This window comes from Delphinus delphis, chromosome 10, assembly GCF_949987515.2.
Source record: "Delphinus delphis chromosome 10, mDelDel1.2, whole genome shotgun sequence".
Classification (NCBI taxonomy): domain Eukaryota; kingdom Metazoa; phylum Chordata; class Mammalia; order Artiodactyla; family Delphinidae; genus Delphinus; species Delphinus delphis.
In genome coordinates, this window is record NC_082692.2 from 68400803 (window position 1) to 68413259 (window position 12457).

The window sequence follows — 12457 nt, forward strand, 5'->3', positions numbered from 1 at the left end:
TCTGGTGGGTTGAAAGGGCAGATAAAACAAAAATACACTGGCAGAATAGATGGAACTAGAGAAAAAAAATTTGACACCTTTTCTAATTTTGAAGACTGTGTGTGTGTGTGTGTGTGTGTGTGTGTGTATGTGTGTGTGTGTGTGGAGAGAGAGAGAGAGAAAGAGCTATCAAGACCTTGATATCTAAAAATCACAAAAAATCAACATATATATGAATCACTACCCCTTCAACTTAGATTATAATACTGAGCACCACTATCCACAAAAACTCTAATTCCTAATGAAATCCTGGGGGGAAAAGTTAGCTTTCAATGCCCTGTCTTAACCAGTAAATAAGATTCAGGATACGACATATTATTTTATCTAGTTTTCTATTTCATTTACCTAGAATATTATGCAGAACCAAAAAGTATCAACTATATTTGTCTACAATTACACTTATAAAGAGAGCTCAATCCCTCCAAAATAACCTCTGAAACCATTTATTCTTTTTTAAAAAGGCTTTATTGGGATATAATTCACATGCCAAAATCTCCCATTTTAAGTGTACAATTCAATAATTTTCAGTAAATTTACAGTTGTATAACCATCACTATAATCCAATTTTAGAATATTTCCATCACCCTGGAAAGAAACTTCATTCCCCATTTGCAGTTCTTCTCCATTCCATCCCTAGCCTCAGGCAACCACTAATCTGCTTTTGTCTCTAGAGATTTTGCCTCTTCTGGACATTTCACACAAATGAAATCATACAACATGTGGTCTTTTGTGGACTTCTTTCACTCAGCATGTTTTTGAGGCCCATCCATGCTGCAGCATGGATGAATCTATTTATTCTTGCTTTACATACATGTAGAAAAATCTAAGATACTGCCTTTATATATGCCTAACAGATTAGAAAGAGTAAATGCAAGGGGGAAAAGGAGCTGCTGCAGGAAGGCGTGATGTGAACTAACCTCAAGGGCAACAATGCAGAAAACTATAAAGGTGGAATAGCAACTCAACAGCCACAGCTGCCTGGGTGATACCTACAAGAGCAAACAACTCTGAACCTCTCAAAAAGATTCTGATTCTGTATTAGATCCCCAGTAAAAGATTATCATAAAAATCTTTTAAACACTAAGAAAAAATTAGTTTAAATTTTAACATACTCTTTGAAAAGGTACAAGCTACCTCAAGTACAACAGTGTGAGCTGGGTGATAGGGATACCCAGATTCTAGTCCCAGCTCTACCCGTAACTAAATATGCAATCTTATACAGACTATATTATGTCCTTTTTTTTTTTTTTTTTTTTGCGGTACGCAGGCCTCTCACTGTTGTGGTCTCTCCCGTTGCGGAGCACAGGCTCCAGACGTGCAGGCTCAGTGGCCACGGCTCACGGGCCTAGCCGCTCCACGGTATGTGGGATCTTCCCGGACCGGGGCAAGAACCCGTGTCCCCTGCATTGGCAGGCAGATTCTCAACCACTGCGCCACCAGGGAAGCCCTATTATGTCCATTTTTAAAATCTGTAAAATGAGTGTAACATTTTCAGATTTTAAAACTAAATTTCATATTGAGCATAGAGAAAATCTTAATAACAGTTAAAATTATGGATATCCCATTTGAGGTAACTGCCAGTTATCCAAAATCTTTTCATATAACAACATAAGCACTGAAACTCACACTTTCGCAGATAGGAACAACTGAATAGAAACCTGGTAGTGAGATTTAAAGCCTCTAAATAAGCTTTCTTCTCTCAGTTTACTTTCCTACCCCAAGCCCAAAACATTCAAACTGTACCATTCCACCTGCCAATTCATTCACTCCCCATATTTATTAAACACTAGCTCATTACCATCCACTATTCTAGGAAATAAGGGTAAAGCAATCCAGAGAGACTTGGTTCCCGCATTCATGATGCTTATTTTCAACTGGTGTAAGACAATTTAAGCCAACAATTTAAAACAATTATTTAAAGTGCTATGAAGGAAAAGCAGCAGTAGGTGCTAAGATAGAACATAATGGCAGACCTAACCTAAACTAAGAGGTCACTGACAGCGTCCCTGGGGCGGGGAAAGGTATTTAAGCTGACACTAAAGGGGAAACAGCAGGTAGGCAAAAAGGGCAGAAAGGAAAGAATAGTCCAGGAATAGGGAGCAGCACATACAAAGGCTCTAAGGTGGGGAGGAACTGAGAGCAGGCCACTGTGGCTGGAGCATGGGAACCAACTGGGTAAGTGGCACACAATGAAACTGGACAGGAAGAGTAGGAATACTGCAGTTGATACAAACTGGGGATTTACCATAAGCTGGGTACTGTCCAAAGCACTTAAACATATTAATCCATTTAATACTCTCAACAACTGGACAAGGTGACATCACTATCATGAGGAAACAGGCACAAAACAGGTACTACCTGCCAGTGTCCCACAGCTAGTTAAGTAGGAAAACCAGGTCTCAAACCTAGCAAAACGTCCACATTATATGTCCTCAAACGCTGTATTATAGTGCCTCTCAATGGGAAGCAACCGAGGGTTTTCTTAAGCAGAGAAAGGATCAAATCTGTGTTTTTAAAAACATCACTCTGGGAAAAAAAAAAAATTACTCTGGACCCAATCAGAGAAACCATAAAGGAGTGACAAAAAACCATAAAAGTATAAAATTTCTACATGGCAAAAGACACCGTAAATAAAAGTCAAAGATAACAGAGTAGGTCTTAAAAGTTCTCATCACACACAAAAAATTTTTTCTAACTATGTATGGTGACAGATGTTAACTAGATTTATTGCAGTAATCTTCACAATGTATACAGATATCAAATCATTATGCTGTATGCCTTAAACTAATATAATGTTATATGTCAATTTTACTTCAATAAAAATAAATAAATAAGACAGTTGAGATGGGTGAAAATATTAACAACATGTAAGATAATGGATTAATTTCCAAATACAAGCTCCCATAATTCAACAAGAAAAAAAGAAAAGAAAAATCGGTAAAATATGTAATTAATCCATACTAAAAATGAGAGTTAATACTTACAAAAATATGCTCAATCTCATTAGTAGTGCAATAATGAGACTTTTTAATCAAATACTATTTTTTTCACCTTTCCAACTGGTAAAATTTTTAAAACTGAAAATCTCCGGAGTTGGCAAAGAAGACAGACAAAGGGAGAGAGTATATATTGGTACTACCTTTTTGGAGAGGAATTTAATGATAAATAATTTAACATATAAAGATTTAAAAGACAAACTCTTTGAGCAATAATTCTACTGTTAAGAACCTTTCACACAACACAATATGTGGAATCTAAAAAAGTGATACAAATGAACTTATTTACAAAACAGAAACAGACTCACAGACATAGAAAACAAACTTATGGTTACCAAAGGGTAATGGCAGGGGAGGGATAAATTAGGAGTTTAGGAATAACAGATACACACTATACATAAAATAGATAAACAGCAAGGACCTACTGTAGAGCACAGGGAACTATATTCAATATCTTGTAATAATCTATAATGGAAAAAAATCTGAAAAAGAATAGATATATATATATGTATGTATAACTTAATCACCTTGCTTTACACGTGAAACTAACACAACATTGTAAATCAACTATACTTCAATAAAAAATAAATTTAAAAAAAGCACTCTTGAACAACAACAAAAGAACCTTTCACACAATACAAATGTGTGGAAGGCTACATAGCCAATGATGTTTGCTGCTGTATTATCTGTAACAGTGAGAAACCAGAAACAGCCTATATGTCCATCAAATGTGAATGAGATGGCTACAGACATTATGATACACCTACACTAGGAAATAATTTGTAGTCATTAGAAGAATTCAAGTAGATCCATAAAAGCATATGGGAATGTCATCTATATTCTCAATGAAAAAAGCAAGTGAAGGACAATTATTATTTATATTAACTTTTCAAAATCCTGTGTCCATTGTTTACTTGGCTATGTGACTTTCAACAATCACCTTATTGGTGCCAATGACATCACTAATAAAATGGAGTGTAACAGTACTGTACCTACCTCACCGGACTGACAGGATAAGTAGGATAAACAATGAAGTGCACGTAGCATAGAGCTACATAGTAAATGCTGAGTTAATGTTAACTGTTATGCAATATTGACAGATTCAAGTTCCTATGGCACTAACTTAGGGTCATTTCTACATATAGTCTTGAAACTTCATAATGGGTCTGATGTAACAAAATTATCTGTTGGTTTACTAGGTTGTGAAGATGTCATCCACTGCTTACACTCATAAATTCTTGAAATACGTCAGCATATTTTGTGCAGCGAGCCACATAGTGCAATAATAATAATAATTATTATTAATAAATCTTCAAAGCCAAAAAGACATGAGTTGGGGGAAATGCAAGTCTTATGTAGCTAAAACTAAGAATGTAACTTTTAAAAAATTAAGTTATAATTAACACACATTATTACATAAGTTTCAGGTGTAGTGATTCAGTATTTTTAAAATTTTTCTTTCTTTCTTTCTTTCTTTCTTTCTTTATTTTTGGCTGCATTGGATCTTCGTTGCTGCGCGCGGGCTTCCTCTAGTTGCAGTGAGTGGGGGCTACTCTTCGTTGCGGTGCGCGAGCTTCTCATTGCAATGGCTTCACTTGTGGCGGAGCACGGGCTCTAGGCACATGGGCTTCAGTAGTTGTGGCTCACAGGCTCTAGAGCACAGGCTCAGTAGTTGTGGCGCATGGGCTTAGTTGCTCCGCGGTATGTGGAATCTTCCCGGACCAGGGCTCGAACCTGTCTCTCCTGCATTGGTAGGTGGATTATTAACCACTGCGCCACCAGGGAAGCCCCCAGTATTTTTATACATCACTGCAAGAAGACCATTTACCATCTGTCAACATACAAAGTTGTTAAAAAGGGCTGTGACATTTTTTTGATCTTACAGCATCACTTAGATTTTAATAAATAATCAGTTCATTGTCTTAATAGTATCATGAGAAATAAACTGATGAAGCCTTTTGCTGTAGAACATCTGTCAGATCTTTCTCTTTATTGCTAGTCTGCTCTCTTTTTATGCAGTGAGAAAAAAAACAATAAAATATCAAGGAGCTTAAAATATAAAAATTTAATTCACTTTTCATTTATTTCCTATTCATGTTAAACTGTTTTACTGTCTTTATTTATCACTGATTTTGGTATTATAATTCCTCTTGTGGTGACCAGAATACATCAGAATTATTTATTTAAATAAGTTCTCATGAACTAACTAATCTGGACCTTGTTCATCTTATTTAAGAATCTTTCAGTGAACTAAACAGCAGCCTAGATATTTACAGGAGGTTCTAATAAAAGAGACTAAAGCCAGTATTTTAAAATAGGAAACACTTCTAAGAAACAAAAATAACAATTTAAAAAAGCAAAGCTAATTGTACAAAACCAGCTTTGATGTCAAACACACACACACACACAGGCACACAAAGAAAACAGAAACAAAACCCAGGTAGAATAAAACTGAACTGAATTCGCTACTTCATTTTTAGTGATATATCAATATAAAATAAAACCACCATGGAATACTTATACTTTAATAGATTTTTAAAAAGATCTAAAAGTCATCTGAACAACAAACAGCTACATGATGCTTCCCCTCCCATGCTATTTCAGTTTACCCATGCAGTCCACACTCTCAGCTTACACTACTCAGCTGAACGTTAATGCTCTTGATTTTCAAGGCTAAGATTAAACACTGAGTAAGAGTATTTATAATGTAGAAAAGTTACAATAATGCAAGAGAGATTTCTGTAGCATGAGTCCTCAGCCAAATGATTTAACATGTTGGATATAATTTTTAAAGCACTTAGGAAGAAGGACAGAAACTCAGTGTGACTATAAAGATATGACCTAGTATGTATGGTGGTTGCAAGAAAATGCTTTAATTCAGTAAATATTTACCAGACAGTTAAAAGGAAAATTCCCACTAACTAACATGCTTGAATTTGCACTCCTCTCCCTCAACCGAACAAATGGAAGGTCAGTAATAATTTCAAGTATGTTGTAAATATGGTAAGTGCAAACAATTCAGCAAATCAGATGCTCCATTTTGGGCAGATTTGCAAAGTTAACCCTGCCCTTGACAGTAAATGCTAGTGGTAGAGTCACTGTATTTTTTGTTCCCCAACAGGTGGTGATTTCAGTTGGCCTTTCACTCTCCACAAGGGTTAATCATCACTCCCTGACCTTGTGCACATCTTATTTGACAGGCTATCTAAATTAAATCTTATGCTTCCATCTGTCAAATGTCAATGTAACTTGATTATCATGGGTAGAAATTTTCTATTGTTTCATTAAGTTGTTTGTTGTTATTGTTTTTAACCCACTGCTACATGTTTAACTAGGGAGATAAAAAATAAGTCTGTTAAGTTGACACATCTTAGCCACTCAAATCATCTAAGTTAAATCTGACCCTAACTTAACTTTTTCATGATTATGTAAATGCAACACAGGGCACATCTATCTCAGCTTTACAAATCAGTACTTATTAATTTACAAAACCAGTAAAAGCTTTAAATAAAACCCACAACTCAAGAATACCCTAATTTTTTAAAAAGGTGCTCAACATCACATCATCAGGGAAATGGAAATCAAAACCACAGTGAGATACCATCTCACACCTGTCAGAATGGCTATTATCAGAAAGACAAGAAATAACAAGTGTTGGCAAGGATGTGGAGGAAATCCCTGTGCACCACTGGTGGGAATATAAATTGGTGTAGGCACTGTGTGAAAACACTATGTAGATTCTTCAAAAAATTAAAAATAGAACTACCATATGATCCAGCAGTTCCACTTCTGCGTATGTGAAATGAAAGGAAATGAAAACACTAGCTCAAAAAGATACCTACACCCCCATGTTCATTGCAGCATTATTTACAATAGCCAAGACATGGAAGCAACCTAACTGTCCATGGATGGATGGATAAAGAAGATGCTGTGTACACATATATACATACACAATCGAATCATTTTGCTATATATATATATATATATATATATATATATATATATATATCTCAAATCACAGTGTTGTACAACTTGGACTAATACAATGTTATATGTCAATTATATCTCAATCTTTTAAAAAGCCAAATTATGAGGCAATATTTTAAAAGGGTTATTTTGGACTAACAATGAGAAATTTTTAAGTAAAATATGGTACAAGCATACATTGTATTACTACATGGCCAATAAAACTGTGTTAGAGAAATGTTTTCCTTCCCAATCAAAATCCCAATAGGGTATTTTATTCACCTTGATGAGCTAATTTTTAAATCCATCTAAAAGAGAAAATGTACAATCTAGCTACATATTTGTAAAAGATGATATATGATGAAGCTAGTTCCTTCTATCAAAATATTAAAATAGTGTAGTATTAGTGCAAGAAAAGACAAATACACCCATAAAATAGAATGAGATTGAGAAATAGATGCATTTATATGAGAGTACAGTTTGTGATACAATGGCATCCCATATCAATTGTGAAAGGATGAACAAACTAATAATAAAGAATTGGCTATCCATTTGGGGAGGAAAAAAATTAGATCCTTACTTCATGCTGCAACATAAATAAATCCCAGGTGAATTAAAAGAGCAAAACATGAAAATTAAGACTCCAAACAAATTAAAAGAAAAACACAAGAGAATATGGTTATAACCTTGGTATAGTATAGACTTCCTTAAGCAAGGAAGCTATAAAATGGATACATTTGACTACATAAACATTTAAAACTTCTGATTAGCAAAAAGACACCATAAACAACTTTCAAAGCCAAGTTAATAGACTAGAAAAAAATACTGCCAGCATATATCAATATAATAGACAAAGAATTAACAGCCATTATTACAGAAAGCACCTATAAATCAATGAAAAATGACCAAACCTTATAGGGGCAAAACAGTCAGATATAAACAGGAATTTTACAGAAGAAATGCAAATGACTTAAAAGCATATGAAAATATGTTTAACATCAACAGCTAAAACAAGTTATTTTTCACTCACAGATTGGCAAAAATAAAAGATTAACAACACCCAATATGGGTAAAGATATGGAGATATGAATGCTGCTATCACCGGTTGAAGAGCACAAATGGATGCGACCCTTTTAGAAAGAAATTTTATTTCATCAAAAATTTTAACCTGTATTCTCTACAACCGAGCAATTCAATTTCTAATATCTATTTCAGAAAACTATCCAAAAAATAAATAAGCAGCATAACGATTTCAAAGAAAGAGATTAAATTGTTCTCACTTCCAGGGCATACACAGAGAAGACACTCCCACACGTACAAAGTGCAAAAGCCTAAATGTATGCTTGAGCAATGTCTGTGGCTAGGGAAAAACTGGAAACCTCAATATCAATCAGTAAATTAGGGCACATTCGTTAAGATGAGAGTTAAAAAGAATGAGATAGTTTAATGGGTACAGAGTTTATGTTGGGAGTGATGAAAAGGTTTTGGGTATAGACAGTAGTTTGTGTGTGTGTGCATGCTTATAAAACATACTCAAACATACACAAAACTACATATTTCTATAGTATATACATTTCTTTATATATCTACAGATACTTTTTAAATGATCTGGAAGAATGCATCCAAATCACTACCAGTGGTTACTTCTAGGAGAGTGAGATTCAGGAATAGGGTAAAAGGGAATTTGTGCTTTATCTGCTTTGAATAAACATTTTATGATAAGAATGTAGTCATATGTGTACTTCTATGACTTAAATTTTTATTTTAAGAAAAAAATGCATTTACTGACATGGAAAGTTATTTATTCATTCTTTCAACAAATATTTACCAGAAACCTACTCTGTGTTAATAAGCCCTATCAAAATATTAGGGATGTTATCAGTGAAGAATACTGGCCAAAATCCCTGCCCTCATGAAGCTTATGTTTTAGTGGGAAGGAGAAAAAGTACTTTTTGAAATATGGTAAGTGATAGAGCTGGGCAGGGGAGACGCATAGGCTGAAAGTTGAATGCGGAGGTTGCTAGGTGGGGGTGGGGGGGCGGGGACCGGGACGAGGAAGGGGGGGGAGCGTCACTGAAAAGGTAACATTTGGACAAAGACTTGAAGGACAAACAGAAGGAAAAAGCCTGCCAGCCATAGGGAAAACCCAGAACAAAGGCCCTAGAATGAGGACATGTGAGGTGTGTTCTAAGACTTAGCAAGGAAGCCAGGGTAGTACAGGCTACATAAATAAGCAAGCGAGAGGAGAGGCAAGACAGCTGCCAACCTCCCACTGTTTGCCACACTCCCAGTCTCCTTTGTGACTGTCTCCCACCTACAGTCCTTAGGGAACTATGATATTTACCAGGACCCTGCTCCTCTGGGGGTGATAAAACATAAAGGCAAGGCTGGTGGGAATGTACAATGGTGCAATCCCCTTAGAAAACAGTCTGGCAGTTCCTGAAAATGTTAAACATAGATTTACCATGTGACCTAGCAATTTCACTTCTTGGTGTATACCCAAGATGACTGAAAACATATGTCTACACCAAAACTTGTACATGAATGTACACAGCAGCATTATTTGTAACGTCAAAAGGTAGAAACAACCCAAATGTCCACCCACCCATTAATGGATAAATAAAATATGGGGGACTTCCCTGGTGGCACAATGGTTAAGAATCCACTTGCCAATGCAGGGGACATGGGTTCAATTCCTGGTCCAGGAAGATCCCAAATGCCATGGAGCAACTGAGCCCGCGTGCCACAACTACTTAAGCTCGCACGCCTAGAGCCCGTGCTCCGCAACAAGAGAAGCCACCATGATGAGAAGCCCGCGCACCACAACCAAGAGTAGCCCCCACTCACCCCAACTGGAGAAAGCCCATGCGCAGCAACAAAGACCCAACACAGCCAAAAATTAAAAAATAAAAGAAAAATAAAATATGGGATATCTAACACAACGGAATATTATTTGGCCATAAAAAGGAACAAAGTACTGATACATGCTACAACATAGATAACCTTGAAAATACTGTGCCAAGTGAAAGAGGTCAAACACAAAAGGCCACATATTATATGCTTCCATTTATATGAAATGTACTGAAGAAGCAAATCCACAGAGACAGAAGGCAGATTAGTGTGGTTGCCCAGGCTGGGGGAGAGGCTAATGGGGAGTGACTAACATGTACAGGGTTTCTTGCAGGGGTGTTGAAACATTGTAAAATTAGGTGGTTGTGATAGCTGTACCACTCTGAATAAAAACCACTGAACTGTACACTTTAAATAAGTGAACTTTATGGTATGTAAGGATATCTTGATAAAGCTGTAAAAAAAAAAGGTAAAAAAATAAAAGCTGTAAAAAAAATATTAAGGACACAACTGTGCTTTTAAAATAACATTCCCATTTTCAAATACAGAAGCCAATAACAAAAAGAGACAAGGAGTCTGGGTCACCATTAGGATATGCAACAGAACAAGGAAAGATAATTTAGCTGTCACTGTTGTGTATTAGTTAAGTCAATGCTTTAAAAGATAAATTCCAAATTTCTGTTGTTTAATCCAACAGATATTTATTTCTCACACACATAAAGTCCAAACAGATGTTCCTAATGAGTGGGGCAACTCCCCTCCACGTGGTAATTCATGGAGTCAAGTGCCTTCTACCTCACACCTCCTCCATCTTCAACAAAGGGTTCTCAAATCTTCGAGTATAGGGGGATCACTCACGGGAGGTTCTCCTGGGCCAGGCCTGCAAGCGGCACCACCCTTCTACCCACGGTCTGCTAGTTAAAACTTAGTCATGTGACCCATCTGCTCTAAGGGAAGCCGAGAACTCTAATGCAGTACTTCCCGACATTAGTAAATATGAGTGTTTAGAATTAGCATTGCCATATTCTAGAATTCATATCAACAGCTAATATTATTTTATTTAAAGAAGCCTCTATGGATCAACAGTAGTGATACAACAAACTGCCATGGAATTGCTTTCTCAATTAATCAATAAATATTTACTGAGTACATACTATCTGCCACATATTGTTTTAGGTAAACAAATAGAGGGGTGGAAACCTTGCCCTCACGGATCTCACAATCCAGCGCGCGGAGACAGAAAAACAAAGTGTATATAGCATATTGAACAAAAATAAATGTTAGGAGGAAAATGAAGCAAGGAAGGAGGACGGAAGTACTACTTTCAAAAAGGTGATTAAGGTCTTAGTGATGAGGTGACATGAGCCCACACCTGAGGGAAGAACATTCCAGGCAGGAAAAGGAGAAGTTCAAAGACCCTCAAGTGAGAGCTTGTGCAGGATATCTGAGGTCACTGCTGTTGCAGCAGAATGATCAAGGCTGGGATCTAGGAGGTGAGTTTAGAAAGGTACCAGGGAGCCAGATTACATGTACACCTGTAGGCTGCTGTGAAGATTTTAGTTTTGGGGAAGCCACTGGAAGATTTGGAGCAGAAGAGAGACACAGTTTGACCTATTTTTTATAAAGGTTATCCTGCAGCTATGTTGAGAAAAGACTGTAAATGGACAAGAGTAGAAGCAGGAAGACCAATTTAAAAGACGCTGGAATAATCCAGGTGAGAGGTGTTGGTGGCTAACTCCAGGTTAGAAGCAGTAAAAACACTGAGAGGGCTTCCCTGGTGGCGCAGTGGTTGAGAGTCCGCCTGCCGATGCAGGGGACACAGGTTCGTGCCCCGGTCCGGGAAGATCCCACATGCCACGGAGCGGCTGGGCCCGTGAGCCACGGCCGCTGAGCCTGCGCGTCCGGGGCCTGTGCTCCGCAACGGGAGAGGCCACAACAGTGAGAGGCCCGCGTACCGCAAAAAAAAAAAAAAAAAACACTGAGAATAGTAAATGAGAAACTGGATGTGGGGTGTGAGAAAAGAGCGTTACCTGGGCTGACTCTTTAAGTTTTTTGTCTATGCAATAGAAAGGATGTAGTTGCCACTTGGGGAAAAGCAAAGTCTAAAGGAGGAGTGGTTTGAGGAAAACAAACTGAGGGCTTCAATGCAAAACAGGGCAATACGATTGCCTTCTTCATTATTAAGGGTTTGCTCTTTGAGTGTTCAGGGAAATTCTTTTTCAATCAACAGAATTATTACTATGTTAAGTGTTTCCAATTTATAAGCTATTTTCTTTATCTGCTATACTTCATCTGAGCAAAATAACAACTCTTTACAACAGCTAGATGGGTTCAATCCTTATCTTACACCTTGGGAACCTTCTTATCATCTTCAATCCCTCTCTTACACTTCACCTTTTTTTTCTAGGTTTACTAATCATCCATGAAGGCACTTCCTCATACCAGTTTAGCAATTTATGCTGTCTTATTGTCTTATTTTAAAACCCCAAATTCAATACCCACAAATTTTCCATTAAAAGCACTTAAATGTCCATTTTTCTAAGCCTTCTTTAATACACATCTAACAAAAATTTCAGACAATTTTGAAAGCTGAATCATACTATAAT

General features: G+C 36.8%; 1 protein-coding gene across 3 annotated transcripts in view; it reads right to left on the minus strand.

The window, feature by feature from the left end:
- SFMBT1 (Scm like with four mbt domains 1) overlaps positions 1–12457 on the minus strand; it is a 126081-nt gene that overhangs the window by 55606 nt on the left and 58018 nt on the right. The window lies entirely within an intron of this gene.